The sequence below is a fragment of the Panthera leo genome, chromosome B1, assembly GCF_018350215.1.
Source record: "Panthera leo isolate Ple1 chromosome B1, P.leo_Ple1_pat1.1, whole genome shotgun sequence".
In the NCBI taxonomy this organism is placed as follows: Eukaryota; Metazoa; Chordata; class Mammalia; order Carnivora; family Felidae; genus Panthera; species Panthera leo.
In genome coordinates this window covers 184,142,523-184,161,600 of record NC_056682.1, presented here as the reverse complement: position 1 = coordinate 184,161,600, position 19,078 = coordinate 184,142,523, and the positions used below count along the sequence as shown (strand labels likewise).

Below are 19,078 nucleotides of genomic sequence, written 5' to 3'. Positions count from 1 at the left end.
TCTCAGTTTCCCCAGCTGCAACGTGGGGACCATGTTGACGTATCCAGAAGATGCAAGGATAAATGTGTTAGTGTTTGCAAAGCGCCTGACGGGAGATTCCACTGATACTTGTTACACTCAAGTTAATTCTGTCTCACTTTTTTTTTTTTTTCAAATGAGTCACAGCTTATTTATTTATTTTTTGTTTATAAAGCAAATATTCAGTTTATTCATCTGGGTATGAATAAGAGGCAAAGTGTTTCACATCATAGATTTCACTTCCAACTCCTTGGAATGTTCATTTCTTTGGCTCAAAGGAGAGAGTAGACACGAGAGGCAGGCAATGTTTGGCAACTGAAATAAGGATGGGAGGGGACAATGCTAACGTCATCCTCTCAGGGATGGGCATAAGGGGACTGTTAGTCACAAGCTATTTTCTAGAACTGTCAGCTGGAAACAAAGTCGCACCCCTCCTGGGGCTCAGTCATCCCTACCACACAGGGACAGCAGCACTTTCTGGTAGTTGCCCTTTGCGTCTTGCTGGTCGCAGTAGTACAGGGACTTGCCATACTTCTTGAAACAGGACCTGGTTTTCAACACCGTCCACTTCACTTCGAGAGACCATGATTCCAGTCAGGACTCTCTCGCGAGTTCCCTTGCCCTTCATGGAGTCGTACAGTCGGTCAGAAAAATAGAGGGGCTTGTTCTAAATACGCTGGACCAGGTTCAGAAAAGCAGTTTCCAGGTTTCTCCTTTGACCTCCTTCTTGAGGCTCTCCAACGTGTCATAAGGGCTGTAGCTCCTGTACCTGTCAAATACTTTCTGGAGAGGACACACTCTGCTCCGTCATGACACTGATCCACTCGGGCACATCGGTTCCTTTCCTCTTCACTCCAGCATCATAGCGATCCTGGGCATCTTGGTCAATCAGTTCATAGTCAATGACAGAGCCATCCTCTGCTCTTCAACCTTTTGCGAGGGCAACCATCAGCTTGCAGAAGTCACCAGATGTGTCAGAAATGATGTCCTTCTCCAGATCAGTCTTGTACGTTTCCTTGTAGACTTTGCTAATTTCTTGAAGCTCTTGGTTGGTCCTTGAGCAGATGATCTCAATAAAGGAGACCTCCTCAGTCCCCAGCCCCTACATGAAGGCTTTCAAGTCAGAAGCATCATACTGAGCAGGTGTTTCCAATAGGCCCCAAATCATGGTCTCCAGGTGGCCAGACAAGGCTGACTTCAGTGCAAATGCAAGTTCCTTTTTGGTCCTTCTCTGGTAGGTGAAGGTAGTATCCTATCTCTGTTAACTGCTGCAGCTGGTCAAAATGTTGACAATGGTGATCTCATCCACACCTTTGGTCTTGACGGCCATTTCAATGTTCAGAGCATCACAGCATCAAAACTGGTGTTCACTTCGACCAACCTGTATGCACTTGGGAGCGTGGAATGATCACTGTCAAAGCTGAGCTTGCAGCGAATTTCATGAACAGCATTTTGAAAGAAGCTGGGCCAGGCACCAAGACCTGTGAGTGTCTTCAGTTGTGGAGTCCATAGTTTATTTTTTGTCATCTTAATAGGAATGAAGGAGAAAGTGGCTTGTGTTAGGACTTTTTGAGGAAGCTTTCTAGTGGGTTCTTGGGCAAGAATTAATAATAATGGTGATGGACAACATACATGGAGCATTCACTGTGTGCATGGCCCTGTTCTAAGTTCTTTGCATGGACTACCTCATCTACGTACCCACCAGTCCCTCTGAGTTAGAGACTACTGTCATCCTTACCTTACAAATGAGAAGAGGTGCCCACATCCTCTAGAGAGTGTGCTCTTTATTCCTGCTGGATTGTTCCTTTGTCCATTAAAGAATGGCTTTGGTCTTCTCGTGATTTTTTAAAAATAATTCATTCAGGTGAAATTCCTATCACATAAAATTAACCATTTTAAAATGAACAATTCAGTGGCATTTAGTACCTGCCTCGATCTAGTTCCAGAACATTCCCACAACTTCGGGGAATATGTGACTTTTTGTTGCTGACTTTTTTCACTTAGTATCATGTTTTCAAGGTTCATCCACATTGTGATACGTAACACTACCTTCTTATGACTGAATAACCCTCCACTGTACGTACATACCACAAATTGCTTACCCTTTCCTCTGCCAATGGAGATTTGGGCTGTTTCTACCTCTTGGTTATTGTAAGCGAATGCTTGACTGAAATAAGACCTCCTTCTGATTTGAGATAGTCAATGAATGTGAAATTGTAAATAAAACCACTAAAGAAGGACTCATTTATAATGTATATGCCACACCAGATCTCCTGTGGAATTTAGAAGGAAATAGGATTCATGTTTCCTAAGTATTTTCTGTATGCTAGTGCACTCATGCACACAACCTTTGCCTTCTCATTTAATCCTTGCGATAACCTATGAAGTAGCTATTCTGATGCCCATTTTACAAATGTGAAAACTGAGGCAAAAAGAAATTAGTTCTCTTGCTCAAGGCAGATCTCTAAGAAATGTAAAAGCCAGGATTTTAGCCCAGATCATCCGGCTTCAAAGTCCACACACTGTCTTTTAAAGAGTGGAAACAAAGTTTAATTCAATTGCAATGAAAAATAAAAACAAGTTAAAAATGACTCAATTAATATAAGCTGGAGCTTCGTTTGCCTCCGTATGTTTTAGCCGCTGGAACTGAAATATCACATGGGCCTTTAGTAAACTATAGCAGAACTCTATTTTATAGAATTCCAGTGCTTGTTGGAGAGTCACTTGACTCCTTTATCTAAAATCAAGGTCAAGAGGCGCCTGGGTGTCTCAGTCGGTTGGATGTCCGACTTTGGCTCAGGTCATGATCTTGCAGTCCGTGAGTTCGAGCCCCGCGTCAGGCTCTGTGCTGACAACTCAGAGCCTGGAGCCTGTTTCAGATTCTGTGTCTCCCTCTTTCTCTGACCCTCCCCCATTCATGCTCTGTCTCTCTCTGTCTCAAAAATAAATAAACATTAACAAAATTAAAAAATAAATAAATAAAATAAAATCAAGGTCAAAAGGCAGTTTTATCTTCCTTCTAACCCTGACCAGATCCCCAAGAGATTTTCAGAGCTGTTTCTAACCTTGAGCTGACAGTTCTCACTCCAAGTTCTAGAAGTTCTAGATTCTACCAAGTTTTAGGTTCTGAACCTCTAGAGTTCAGAGGATACCATGTGTGCTTCTGATGTTAATTCTTCAGGGCCAGAACCACAGGGGGAAGAGTGGTTACCAAGGGTCCCAGTACAGCAGGCCAGCAGTGAGAAGCCAGCTGCTGAGCTCTCCAGTGCAGCTTTAACCCCGGAGGCTAGAGTTGCTGTGACTTCTGCTGGAAATCCAAACATCTTAAGCAGAGTGGTCATGCCAGCCCCAACCTGAGATGCCGAACAGAGACAGATGTAGACAGCAAGTTTTAAACTGTATACTCTCAATGATCTAACAATTCTACTTCTGTGAATTTACCCCAAGGAAATTAGCATGGAAACTGCAGATTTGACTACAAGGACTTTTTTTCTCAGAATTTTTGTAATAACCAAAAATCAGAGATGACCTAAATATCCCATATGGCAGCATTGGATAAGCCAAATACAATATATCCACGTAATGTAATACAATTCAGCCATTAAAAATATGGTAGAGAAAAATAATGTCTTGTTAAGTGAAAACAAGAATTAAGTCAAAAAGGTTTACAAAGCAGTGCTGACTGCTAATCTAGCTGTCATCTATCTACCTCCAAAGCCTCGAAGTATAAGCCCTATTAACAATGGGAGTCCTCAGCTAAGGAAATTATGGAGATTTTTGTACTTTCTCATATTCTCCAGATTTTTTTTTTGTAGTTTACATGTTACTTTTGTAATTGGTCCAAAAAGTATATATTTAAACAAAAATTAAAATAGAGCCAGAATCTCAGAGCTTTGTTTGGAGAAAAACATAAGATCTCATTACTCTAATAGAATTTGCTTTCCAGAGGATGAGACTTGTGATTTTAAAAATATATTTAGTTTATCTCACTCATCAGTCTAGATAGCTGAGAGCGGATGGTATTCTGGCTGTGACACTCCTTTTCTGAGGACCGCTACCTGCTATGGAATCAGGCTCTTGTGGTTGGTATGTCCCCTAAGTAGCTAAAGAGCAGGTTCCAGCCATCTCAGTGCGTGTAGGAAGGATCTAGTGCCTTGCACAGAATTCCCATTTATTATATGTTTGTTCATTGACTGACAGAGCATCTTGACCCCCTGTAGAGGTCCCTCTGATAACCAGGAAGGAGATCTATTGATAACCTTCCCACTTTTATTAACTGCTTCAAGTAGTGAAGGTCTGACGATACTTTGAAAGCACTCATAAAGATGAGGCATTTTCTTTCTTTATGCTTCGTTTATATTCATACTTGGCATTAGGGAGCTGGCACTGACTTGGGGTTATGAAGCCTCCTACTCCTGAAAGCTCATGACACTATTGGCTCTCTAGTATGTGAAAACAGCAACCATACAACAGGGGGTCTGGAGGCGGGCAGATGCACACTTATATTATGCTCTGTGTCCAACCTGAAAGATGAGATGATCTTGGGTGAATTATTCATCTATCTGGGTCTTGGTGTCTGCATTTTACAGGATTACTGGGAGATGGAAAACATGTGCCCCAATCTCTGTCTCAGAACATTTGTTTTTTAAATGTCTCCTTCCCTCCTGACCTCTCTCAGAGGCTTGTTTTAAGTAAATGTGTGGTGTCTTCAAATCTTTCAAAATTCATCCCCCAAAGCAAGACTGCCATCCACCAACTGGATGACTTTGGGCAAGTTAAATAATTTGTCAATGCCTCGGCCCCTTCATTTATAAAATGGGAATAATAGTAAAAGTACTTAATAGGGCTTTTCTGAAGACCGAGTAAGTTAAAATATGTAAAGTCCTTAGAATAATGCTTGTCTATATAGGAGGTATATACTACTGTATAAGTAGCAGTAGTATTAATATTATTGTTATCATTATCATATTCTCCTCATACTTTAAGCAAGAGAAAAAAGGCACAATTTACACACAATATCCACAAAACAATAATATACCAAAGAAGAGATCTAACAAAAGATTTGCTAAAACTTTTGAATAAAAATTATAAACCTTCATTGAAAGGAAGATGATAACGAATAAATGATGTATACCATGTTCATGGAGAGGGAGACTGACTGGCATAAATTTGTATTTCGAGTCTCCATTTCAAGTCTCCAAAATTTCAAGATCTCCAATCTGTAAATTACCTCCTTTAAAAATTCTTTTAGAAAAGCAAGGGACAGAAATGGGTCACTTAAGACAATTTTGAAGAAAAAAATCTACAGAAAAGAAAATGTTATTAAGAAAATCATAACGAAGAGAAAATACATTTACAATACTCTACTGTATCAAAAAAAATCCATGTATAAGTGGACTTGCACCGTTCAAACCTGTGTTAAGAGTCAACTGTAATTATAGACATAAAGCAGCTTGACTATGAAATAAATCGACTTGACTCTCTTCCATGGTGTTAAAAATGTCCTGGGATATTGATCCTCTCAACTCTTGGGGTGGTCTGGGGAGGCCTGGGGCGGCCTGGAGCCGCTGAAGCCCTGGGAGGGACCACCGATGTGCAAATCAAAGATGACCTTTTTTTACGTATTCATGTTGTGAAAAGGTTATGAAGCACTGGAATAGACAAGCAGACTAGAAAGAGCTCACATAGATCCTCATATACATGGAAATTTTATTATCTTCAAGAGTGCCATTACTAATCTATTGGGACAGGAAGGATTATTCAATAAGTGATACGTGTGTATATATACACACACCGGGTGGCTCAGTCAGCAGAGTGTGTGACTCATGATCTCTTGATCTCTGGGTTTTAAATTCAAGCCCAAGCTCCATGTTGGGTGTATAGATTACTTAAAAGCAAACAAACTGACAAAAACCATGACTATAGTCAAAAAATTAAGGAACCTTCTGGAAAAAAAATTTATAGCTTACATCACAAAGAGCTAATTTCACTAAAAAATATAAGCCTTCTTGCAAATCAATGCGGTCCCAATAATTTGATATGAACAAACAGATCACAGAAAAATTTATACAAGTGGTCTTTAAAAAGTCTACACTTTTAAATGTCAACCTCACTAACAGCAATGGAAACGTAAATGGCAACATTTTCATTACTACACTGAGATCCTATTTTGTACCTATCAGGTTGGTAAAAATCCAGAAGTCTGATTTATGATATCATCTGTGGTCTAGAAAACAGACCCTCTTACAGGGCTGTGGAGAGCAAATTTTTACAACCCTATAGAAGGAATTTGGCAATATCTGTCAAAAGTACAGTTGCATATACCCTTCGACCATGCATTTCCATATCTAAGGATTTGTTCCCTAGACATATATACACTCATGTGAATAATGATAAAAGAACAAGGTTACTCAGTGCAACATTGTTTGTATTCACAAAAGTTGGCAAACTACCAAATATTCATCAGGAACTGGTTAAATGTTAATTATAGTACATTCTTTCTATGGAATACTGGAGCTGTAAAGTGTAAACTCTTTAGTGCTGATACAGAATCATCTTCAAGGTATAGATAAAGGGTGAAAAAACCTTAAAACCACCACATACAACAGTGTATACAGTATGTTGATATTGGGGTTCAAAGGTGAAAATGTTTATACTTTGCTTTTATGTGCATAAATAATTTTGGAAGGATGCCAAGGGAAACAGGGTGACTGAGAAAGCAAGAGGAGGCTTGTCACTATAGGCCCTTTGTACTTCTTGAATTTTAAGCCGTATGTATGTATTGTCTTTCAGGTAAAATATTAATATATTTATGTGGAATCTGAGGAACAAAACAGATGAACATATGGGAAAGGGGAAAAAAAGGAGAGGGAAGCAAACTATAAGAGGCTCTTGATGATAGAGAACAAATTGAGGGTTGAAGGAGAGAGGCGGGGGGGTGGGCTAAATGGTGGTGGGCATTGAGGAGGGCACTTGTTGGGATGAGTACGGGGTATCATACGTAAGTGATGGATCACTAAATTCTACTCCTGAAACCACTGTTCCACTTCTAAGTTTTTTGTTTAAAATTTTTTTTAATGTTTATTTATTTTTGAGACAGAGAGAGACAGAGCATGAGCAGGGGAGGGGCAGAGAGAGAGGGAGACACAGAATTCAGGCTCCAGGCTCTGAGCTGTCAGCACAGAGACCAATGCTGGGCTCCAACCCACGTACCGTGAGATCCTGACCTGAGCCGAAGTCGGATGCTCAACCGACTGAACCACCCAGGCGTCCCACACTTATATGTTAACTAACTAGAATTTAAATAAAAATTTGAAGAAAAAAATAATGAAATAATAATTATTATTACTATCCTAAAAAAAGATTAATATATTTAAAATTTACCAAATTAAGTACATTGAGATTCAAAAATATTTTTTAAGTTGATTTATTTATTTTGAGAGAGAGAGAGAGAGAGAGCAGGGGAGGGGCAGAGAGAGAGAGAGGGAGAGAGAGAATCCCAAGCAGGCTCCTTGCTGTCAGCACGGGGCCTGACACAGGGCTCGATCCCAGGAACTGTGAGATCATGACCTGAGCCGAAATCAAGAGTTGGACACTCAACCGACTGAGTCTCCCAGGCACTCCAAAATTTAAAATTTCTATACAATTAAAGACATCATTAAAAAGGCGAAAAGATAAGTCATATACTGGAGGAATGAATATATTTTCAACACATGTAACTGCCTAAAGATTGGGATCCAGAGTTCCAAGTCAATAAGAAAAAGACAAACAATTCAATATGAAAATGGACACCAAAACAGAAGAAGAAACAGGCCTGCTCAATTGAATATTAACATTCGCTTCTAACAATCAGAAAACTATACATTAAAATGAGCTACCATTTTACCGCTAGTAGGTTGGAAAATTCTAACAATCCCAAGTGTGGGTGAGAATTTAAGATATGGGGAACTCTCATCTCCTGCTGGTGGCAGTTTAAGTGGGTATCACCACACTGGAGAACCGCACAGCAATCAACACAGAAAATACGCACACCCTTCGACACAGTAGTCGCACTTTTTGGTACTTTTCACAGAAAAGTTCTGGCAAATGTGCATGAAGAAATATGGACAGGAAATATCCATTGATGTACTGTTTGCACTAACAAAAATTAACAGGGAAATGAATAACTAATGGTATAATTACACAATAAAATATATTGCAATATTCCTATGTGTATCAACACGGATAAAGCTCAAACACATCAGGTGGGATGAAAAGCAAATTTTGGAAGGATATTATGTAAATAAAATTTTAAAAATTCACAGTAATTCTATATAATGTTTGTGTGTATTTATATATATAGTAAACATTAAAAATACACTGGAATTGAAAATACTAAATTCAAGTAATGGTTACCCCTGAGTATAGAGGAGGGATGCTTGTAGGTCATATTTTGGCTCTTAATTTAGGCTCAGGTCATGATCTCACAGTTCATGGGTTCTAGCCCTGCATTGGGCTCTGTGCTGACAGTGCAGAGCCTGCTTGGGATTCTGTCTCTCTCCCTTTCTCTCTACTCCTCCCTTATTCACGTGCTCTTTCCCTCTCTCTTTCTCTCTCTCTCTTTTTATTTAAAAAATATTTTTTAATGTTTATTTATTTTTGAGAGACAGAGACAGAGAATGAGCAGGTGAGGGGCAGAGAGAGACGGAGACACAGAATTCGAAGCAGGCTCCAGACTCTGAGCTGTCAGCACAGAGCCCAACGCAGGGCTCGAACCCACGAACTGTGAGATCATGACCTGAGCCGAAGTTGGACGCTTAACCGACGGAGCCACCCAGGAGCCCTGCTCTCTCTCTCTTTCAAAATAAATAAACTTAAAAAAATCACTGAAAGAAACAAGAAAAAGGTAACATTTTACAAAACTTGTTGGTAGGTATACTAGTATTATTTCCTATACTTTTATAATGTTTGAAATAATTCATGAACATAAACAAGAATGCAGTAGGGATTTAGTGGTGAGTAGGAAAGAACACAGATTTTTTTTCTGGTCAGTGTTATATTTCCCAGCACTACTGTTTGTAAGCACCGGGACCCTGGGCAAGTCCCATTATCTCTTTAAACTTCGTTTCACCCAGCTGCAAAATGGGGGATAATTATAATAATTATATAATTATAATAGTTATAAGGGATAATTACGACAGCTATAAGGGATAATTACAATAGCTATTAGATTAAGTAAGATGAAGATTGAACAAGGGGATAAATACGTGATCCTTGTACATAGTAAGTGCTTAGTTAAGTGTTAACTCACATTATCACCATCTCCATTTGACTAGGGCAAGGGCATTCTTGAATAACTGACTCTCTTTTGAAAATGAAATTTTGTAGGGGTGCCTGGGTGGCTCGGTTGGTTAAACATCCAACTCCTGATTTCCACACAGGTCATGATCTCACGGTTATGGGATCCACGATGATCATGGAGCCTGCTTAAGATCCTCTCTCTCCCTCTGCCCCCTCCCCCAATTGTGCTCTCTCTCTCTCTCTCTTTCTAAAATTAAAAAAAAATGTTAAAAAAAAGAAAATGAGATTGTGTGCATTAGATTCCCAGAACATATACGTTTTTGAACTGCAGATTTGTGTCCTTTGACCCACGTCCCAAATTCCTCCACCTGCAAGTACCTGGTAATCACTCTTCTACTCTTTGTTTCTAGGAGTTCAGTCTTTTTTTTTTTTTTTAAGTTTATTTATTTATTTTGAGGGGGCGTGGAGGGGGGCAGAGAGAGCGAATCCCAAGCAGGCTCTGCACTCTCAGCGCAGAGCCCAATGTGGGGCTCAAACTCACGAACTGTAAGATCATGACCTGAGTTGAAACCAAGAGTTGGATACTTAACCAACTGAGCCACCCAGGGGCCCCGGAGTTCAGGCTTTTTAGATTCTACATATAAGTGATATCATACACTCTTTGTTTTTGTCTATCTGATGTATCTCACTCAGCATAATGCCTGCAAGGTCTATCCATACTGATGCAAATGGCTGTATGTCCTTCTTTCTCATGGCTGAATAATATTCCATTATGAATGTATACACACACACACACACACACACACACACACACACACACATAATGTCTTCATCCATCCCATTGAGGGACACTTATATTGTTTCTATATCTTGGCTATTGTGAATAATGCTGCAATAAACATGGGAGTTCAGACATCTTTTCTATATCCTATTTCCACTTCCTTTGGATATATACCCAGAAGTGAGATTGCTGGATCATACGGTAGGTCTGTTCTTAATTTTAAATTATATTGTATTGTTAATTTTCAGTAATACTGTATTACATACTTGGAAGTGACTAAGAGACTAGATCTTACTTGTTCTCACCACAGAAAAGAAATGATAATTATGTGATATGATGGAAGTGTTAGCTAACACCGTGGTAGCTATCACATAGCAACATAGAAGTATATCAAATCAACACGTTGTATACTTTAAACTTCACAACGTTACATGTCAATTATAACTCAGTTTTAAAAAAGCGAGATATTAGTCTCATATCTGGATGACACGTAACTGAAAGTAAGGATATAAGCTTGGAACAGTTTCTTTTTTAAAGTCTGGTTTTAACAAGAAGCTGGGTTTCGACAAGAGCTGCTAATTAAGTCTGCAAGGAGGACACAGTGCTGATTAATCCAGCGGTACCTGCTGATCGCAGATCCCCGGAAATAGCAAAGGGTTGTCAAATTCTCCCAGCACTGGGGGGCTGCAGTTACACACCAGGCTCTTTTGGGCTTGTTTTCATGTAATCTGCCAGAATACTCAAAGGGGTACTCACTGCAGGCTTCTTGGTACAATGATGTACCTGACCAGTCCTTCTGTAATTACTTACCGTGGTCCTTCTATATATCAGCATTGTGCAGGGCTGGGGCGACCCAGAAGCGTCCCTGGGTCCCCTCAACAATCCCCCTGGGGAGACAAAGGCAAATGTCAAAGAACAAATACCCGAACGATAGGACAAAAGTATGCAATTAATTGCTTTGTTGAGTGGTAAAGACAACAAACCTACGAATTCATAGGAGGGAGCGGTTAACAAAGGCTGCAAGAAAGCTTCTCTAGCTTTGGCAGCAGACAAGTAGAAGTTCAAAGTAATGCCCCACCCTCCTCCGCAGGAAGCATTGGCTTCTCTGCCCACATGGCTTACCCATGCGACTTGCTTTAGCCAATGGGAAGTTAGGAGAAATGATATGAATGAAAGCCTTAAATATGCTGGCACAGTTGGATTTTTGAGCCTTTTGCCATGAGATTGACAAATTGAGCATGCCCGGACGTGCCCCAGAGCCTGCAAACAGGTCCAGCTGAGTCCAGCCTAGATCAGCTGAACCACAGCCAACCTACAGGTGCCTGAGCGAGAAATAAATGCTTCTGGCTATGTGCCACTGAGATTTTACAGTGGCTTGTGACTCAGTGTGACTGCAACAGTAGTTTGTTCATCTGTAAAGTGGGGAAAATATGTATTTACTTTCAGAGGTATTGTGAGAATTGAGTGCCATATAAACCAAATGTCTCAGATTTCAACACCCTGAGAATCCCGCTGAGCTGACATTAATATTGATACTTGATTTACAAAAGCTCCTCTGCTCATGAAGAAATTCCCCTCTTGGAAAATAGGCTATAAATAGTCCTGATGTCTCCCAGTGTTGGGTGTTCCCCTCCACCCACCAGCCCCCGGTCCCCATACATCTGATCAGCTGGCCATTTGGTGGGGCTGCAACAGAGATCCACTCACAAACAGCAGAGGGCTTGAACATCGTGATGCCGGGCAGCCTGACTCCCTCGCTCAACAAATATCTATGTCAGTGGTACCCTGGGCTAGATTCATGACTTGGGGTAATTGCTTGGAAGAGGGAAATGCGGCTAGAAGATATGCTCTCCCTCGTTTATAATCAGTTGGTGAACTCCACAGCCTGGTCAGAATTTAGTGAAACAGCTCTTTCAAATGTGGAAATGCTTCCAGAATGGCAGGGTTCAGGAGACACCCTCTGACAGGTACCACAGTAAACCCAGTTCAGTTCTCCCGCACAGCCCTTGGGGCCCGTTGCTGAGTCTGAGTCCCTAGGGTCAATTTCCTCCCTGCCCTCTGTAAGACTTTGCCAATCCGTGGCCCTCAAGTCTGTCAGGCTTGTCTGAGCCTCAGCCATGAACAGCAACAAGATACACTCCCAGGAGACATTCTGGCCTCCATGCAAATCTGAGCGTGCAAACAGTTTCTTGAGAGGTGGGGTACCCTTCGTCTGCTCTCGATGGATAGATCAGGTCCTGCGAGGATCCCTGCTTACAGATATAATGGACAGAAAGTACCAAGTAAATGGTCAGTAGCCAAGAAGTGTTCATTCTCTTCCACTTCCTGGAGGACTAGAAACGTGAGCTGGTTTGTCGAATAGTTGGAATAAAAAAAGAAGGGGGACCGAAGTCTCGGTGCCTGGGAGGAGTAAAAAAGTCCAGTCCTCAAATATCAGACCTTGGAGTCAGCTCCAAGATGACAGAATGAGACCAGTGGACTGAGCTCTGGTGGTCTCTGCTCAGGGTTATTAGCAAGTAATACTCACCAGGTGTGCCTGCTCTGGGTGATTGCAGACCTGTGGGTCCCAGACACCCTTTTGGTGATGAGATTATTATAAGGCCTCCCAGAAATACTATAAATATTTCCTAAAGTCCTAATGAGCACTATTTTTCTTACACTTGTCACTCTTCTTCAAATGTGAACATTATTTACTTAAAATGGTTACTAATCCCCTATTAGCTTTATTTTTTAATTTTTTTTTCACTAAGACTTTCGTTTTTTAGAGCAGTTTGAGGTTCACAGTAAAATTCAAGCAAAGATACAGAGATTTCCCATTTACCCCTTGCCCCCACACTGAGTAGACTTTCCCATCATCAACAACATCAGAGTGGTATATTTGCTACATTTGAAAAATCTGTATTGACATGTCATTATCACTCTAAGACCATAGTTTACATTATGGCTTACTCACGGTGCTGTATGGTCTGTGGGTTGGGACAAATGTATAAAGACACGTATCCATCATTATGGTATCATAAAGAGTATTTTCGCTGCCCTAAAAATCTTCCATGATCCACTATTCATCTCTGTCCTTTCCCGTCACACACTCTGGCAACCACTGAGCTTTTTACGGTCTCCATAGCTTTGTCTTTTCCGGACTGTCATATGGCTGCAATCATATAGCATGTGACCTTTTCAGATTGGTTTCTTTCGCTCAGTAATATGCATTTAATTTTCTTCCATGTTTTCTCATGGCTTGACAGTGCATTTCTTTTTCACTCTGAATAATATTCCACTGTCTGGAAGTACTACAGCTTATTATTTATCTATCCACCTACTGAAGGGCATCTTGCGTCCATATTTTGGTAATTACTAATAAAGCTGCCGTAAACATCCACGTGCACGTTTTTTTGTGTAGACAGAAGTTCTCAACTCATTTGGTAAATACCAAGGAGTGCAATTGCTGGAGCGTATGTTAAGAGTACGTTCAGTTTTGTGAGAAACCACCAAAATGTCTTCCAACATGGCGGTCCCGTTTTGCGTTCCCATCGGCAATGAACAAGAGTTCCTGTTGCTCCTCACCTTCGCCAGTGTTTAGTGTGGTCGGTGTTCCCGGTTGGGGCCTGTCTAATAGGTATAAGCTTTCTATTGCTTTCTTTTATTTTGGAGTCAATGTGGGACCCTTATATACAATCACTTTGGGAACCACCCGACAGTCCCCTGGGTTTGCCTGACCAACCTCGCCTGTGGTCTTGCCCAAACAACTCTGTTCTTCCTGTCCAGAGCTGTGAGCCACTCCAGATACAATCTCTTTTTCATGCCACGTGGAGGGAAGCAGTAGGTGGGCTTCTCAAACCAGCACTCACCTGAGGCATGCGGGCACTCCAGGTGCAGACAAGAGGCCTGGTGTGGGTCCCATGACAACATGTCCTGCTGCAGGAAGCTAAGGTCAGAGAAGGAAAGGGACAAGGGTGCTTGAGAGTGACAATCAATTAAAAACACATTAGGCAGGGAGTTGGAGGCGTACGTGGGGGTAAGCTGTGTCCAGCCATCAGAGCTGCATACAATAGCACCCTTCCTACTCCATGACCTCTCAGCAAGTTCTGCCTGGCTGAGCAGCCTGGCTACAGGAAGTGACATGAAATATGAACCAGGCCAGTTCTCAGTGATCGATCCAGTAAATATTCTTCATGGACTGAATTGAAACTAGAAAATAAAAGCTCTTCTTACTAGGTATCAGCCAGCCTTCATTCTGACTCCCTGGTGTCCGTAGGTCGACTTACTAGGAGGATGACCCTTGGTGTTTCTAGTGCTTTAGACTTGCTCTGTAAAGAATCATCCTAGTCTCTGGGGTACCTGGGTGGCTCAGTCAGTTAAGCATCCGACTTCAGCTCAGGTCATGATCTCGTGGTTCATGAGTTCAAGCCCCGTGTCGGGCTCTGTGCTGACAGCTCAGAGCCTGGAGCCTGCTTCAGATTCTGTGTCTCCCTCTCTCTCTGCCCCTCCCCTCCTTATGCTCTGTCTCTCTCAAAAATGAATAAACATTAAAAAAAAATTAAAAAAAACCCAATTACCTCTGTCAATTACCTCTAAGTGACATGTTGAAGCAGTTTGTCACTCTGTGAGCACCAGGAACCATCAGATAGCCACGTTCAGCTTCTTGACCTATTGAGAGACCAACTGACATTTGGGTGGCCGTGTTCTCTGGCTTTCTCTTTGCAAAGTTTCCAGAAGACAAGCCCATGCCTGCTCAAAGCTGGCATTTTCTGAGCTCACTCACTGCTGAGTTCCTTGGCCATGCTAACAAAGTGGGGCATCAGAGTTCCTCCATCAACAGGAGCTCTCTGCTCCACTCTCTCCCCCACTGCGCATGTCCTCTCCTCCAGACCCTTGTTCAGGCAGTTCTCCCCATCAGATATGCTTCTCTAATCTGCCTGGCCAAAATCCTGCCCAGCTGGCAGGACTCAGTCCCCACCTCTGTGACTATCCCTCACTTCCTAACTACCACCGTTGCTCTCCATCATAGAATGCCTTGAACATCTTGCGTTTTCTTGGCAATGGGTTGTAAGGGTATGTACATTACACTCAGATGTGCATTGGAAATATATTTTCTTTACTTTGTCTATAATCTAGACTTACTTTTGAGTGTGCATCCCATGGGTATTGGTGGGGATGGGTGGGAAGTGGAGTGAGGGAACTATTTAGTCCAAAGTAATAAACTAACACAGTGTCTTTGGATGATGTTCAGATTCATTATGTAAAATGTCTCCTCTTCTAGATTCACCCCCCACCCTCACCCCCAAAATTCCCTCGTAAGATGGTGTAATGGTGGGACATGCAGGAACCTTGTGGTATGTGTATAAAGTCTTCAGACTGTCTCGTCATTGAGCCAGCCTCTGAGGCAAAGATCTGCTGTCAGCAAACTTGTGGTCCCTTCCCTTGGCCTGGGCAGTGCTTCAGGGACATCCTCTCCAACAACCACTCACCAATGAACTCCACTCTTGCTTTCATTGATGTTTAAAGATTCCCATAGCTGCAGCCCCTGCTAGAGAAGGCAGCCAGCACCCTCAGCTTCCTTCCACATTTCTCCCTCAGGGCACACACGTGTTTCTGGACACCTTCAAACCACACGGAAAGCTGGGAAGATTCAGGGAATCCTCAGGCTCTTCCTCTTGGCTACGGCAAACAGAGACACTGGTTGAACCTCAGGTATGGGCGGAGGGTCTGCAAGACTGGCATCTTCCAATGGAAGGAAGATAGAGGTCCCTGTGCCCCAGGGCTTCCCTGTGTCTAAGCTTGAGAGTCAGTCCTTCTGAGGACTAGGAATGTGCAGGGGCGGGAGCACAGAGGATATTGAGAGGGTGTGAGAAGGGACAACCATGGCATCTGCTTTCCTCTTTCAAATTCTGCTCCTCTCTTCTGTCCCCCACCATCCTTTGGCTGGAAAGAGTGAATTTTTCTCTTCCCTCCTTATACTCTTTCAACCATTGTATCTAGTTGTCACAAGCAGAAGGAAAATTGTCTCTCCACCATTGATAGAAAAATCTTTGAGCTAGGGGGCCTGGGTGGCTCAGTTGGCTAAGTGCCCAACTTTTGATTTCGGCTCAGGTCATGATCTCATGGTTCCTGAGTTCAAACCCTGAGTCAGGCTCTGCACTGACAGTGTGGAGCCTGCTTGGGATTCTCTGTCCCTTCCTCTCTCTCTCTCTCTGTTTCTGTCTCTGAAAAATAAATAAATAAATAAACAACCATTAAAAAAAATCTTTGGGCTAGACCTCCAAATCTATCCTTTGATATAACTAAAGAAATGTAGGAAACCCACTCTTTCCTCACCAGGCTTAATTGGCAGGCCCATCATTTGTTAATGAAGGCAAGTATCTGTTTTCTTCCACTCTCTGGTTATAAGCTTTGGGACTGTCTCTGAGGGAGAAAGCTTCAAAGGAACGTGAGTTGTAGGGGAAATTAAAATACATTGGTTTAATATTTGCAAATATGATCCCAATTTCATTTTGTTTAATGCTTGTGCTTTCATTTAACTTTTTATGGTTGTCAGTCCTCTTTCCTGAGTAAGTAAAATGCTTGTTTTATCCACCACGAAGATTCACACACTGTTATCTACACAGCTAATTCACACAGGAAAATTAAAAATAAAATTTTACAGCTTCACTGAAGTGTAATTGACATACAACATACTGCATATATTTAAAGAACACAACTTGATGGGTTTTGACACATGTAAACACCCATGAAACCATCCTCAAAATCTAGGTAATCAATATATCTATCCCTCCCAGAAGTTTCAAATGCATCTCCTGTCCCACATTTCACCCCAACCCTTGCATGCCCTAGGCAATCACTCGTCAGCTTTCTGTCACTATAAACGAGTTGATATTTTCTAGAATTTCATGTAAATGGAATAATTTGGTATATACTCTTTTTTGTCAGACTTCTCTCACTCAGAATAATTACTTTGATATTCATCCATGCTTTTTGTGTATCCATAGTTCATTCCCTTTTATTACTGGATAGTAATGCACTGTATGGATATATCATCATTTATTTATCCTTTCTTTTGTTCATGGACATTTGAGATGTTTCCAGTTTAGGGCTATTACAAAGAAAGATGCTATGAATACTATGTACAGTGGACATATATTTTTACTTTTCTTGGGTAAATACCTAGGAGTGGAATGGCTGGCTTATATGGCTTATATAATATATATATGTTATATATATATATATATATATATATATATATATATCCCATTAAATATTTAGGACATACCTATACTAAAAATTATTTATTGGAGCGCCTGGGTGGCTCAGTGGGTTAAGCGTCCAACTTCGGCTCAAGTCAAGATCTCATGGTCTGTGGGTTCAAGCCCCGCGTGGGGCTCTGTGCTGACAACTCAGAGCCTGAAGCCTACTTTAGATTCTGTGTCTCCCTCTCTTTCTGCCCCTCCCCCACTCATGCTCTGTCTCTCTTCATCTCTCAAAGATGAATAAACGCTAAAAAGTTTTTAAAATTATTTATTATTTATGTGAGGTTAAAATTTAACTTCCTTTATCTGACAACACTAAATTAATTAATTAACACTTAATTAACTCTATTAACTTTTTAAGAAACTGCCAAACTTTTTTCTGAAGTGGTGGTCACATTTTACATTCCCATGAGCAGTAAATGAGAGTTCTAGTTTCTTCATCTCCTCATCAACACTTAATATGATAAATCTTTTTTTCCAAAAAAAATTATTTATTTATTTTTGACAGAAAGAGGAAGAGAGCACAAGTTGGGGAGAGGTCCAGAGAGAGAGAGAGAGAGAGAGAGAGAATCCCAAGTGGGCTCTGCGCTGTCTGTGCAGGGCCCTATGTAGGGCTTGATCTCACAAACCATGACATCATGACCTGAGCAGAAATCAAGAGTTGGATGCTCAACTGACTGAGCCACTCAGGTGCCCCAATATGATCAATCTTTTAATTTTAGCCATGCTAGTAAGAAGCAGTGGTATCTCAATGTGATTTTAATTTACATTTCCATAATGACTGCTGATACTGACTATATTTTTAATGTGCTTATTTGGCATCCCTATAGCTAACCTGATGAAAAGTCTGTTTAGTTCAGATTGTACCCCCTACTCTTTTTTTGTATTGGATTTTTGAAGTCTTGTTATTAGGTTGTAAGAGTTCTTGATGTATGATGTATACAAGTCCTTTGTCATATACATTTTTTGCAGATATATTGTCCCACTTTGTGGCTTGTTTTTTTTCATTTGTGTTAACAGTATCTTTTGAAGAGTAAGAATTTTTCATTTTGATCAAATTCAATTTATTGATATTTTTCTTTTGTTCATGTTTTTGTGTCCTTTATACAAATCTTTGCTAATTCAAGATTGCTCATATTTTCTTTCAGAAGCTTAATAGTTTTAGCCTGTAGATTTAGATCTGTGATAAACTTTGAGTTAATTTTTATCTATAGTGTAAGGTAAGGTGCAGTTTCAATTTTTTGCTTATGACTTTCAAGCTGTTGTTTTTAAGAAAAGACTATTCTTTCTCCAAGGCAGTTAAATGTCTTGGCAAATTTGTTGAAAATCAATTGACCATATATATGTGAGAATTTCTGGATTCTCTGTTCTGTCCCATTTATCCAGCAATGTCATGCTCTGAGTTTTCAGAATACAGATCTTTTAAATCTTTGTTAAATTTATCCCTAGATATATTATATTATCTGGTGCTATTATAGTTTTTTAAAGAATTTTTCACATTTCAATTATTCATTGGTAATACATCCAAATATAATTTGGTTTTGTATGTTGACTTTGAGTCTTGCAGGCTTACTAAGGTCATTTAGTTATTACAGCATCTTTTTTTTGCGTATCCCTTAGAATTTTACAAAAGACTTACATGACAATACTGAATAGAACTGTGAAAGCTGACATCTTTGTGTTGTTTCCAGTCAGGGGGAACCATTTAGTCTTTCACCATTAACTGCAATGTAGCTGTAGGTTTTGCTGCATATGC

At 40.8% G+C, this 19,078-nt stretch overlaps 1 pseudogene; it reads right to left on the bottom strand.

Moving 5' to 3' along the window:
• Window positions 1-459: 459 nt before the first annotated feature.
• On the bottom strand, window positions 460-13,935 carry LOC122218531 (annotated as a pseudogene).
• Between the last annotated feature and the right edge of the window lie 5,143 nt (window positions 13,936-19,078).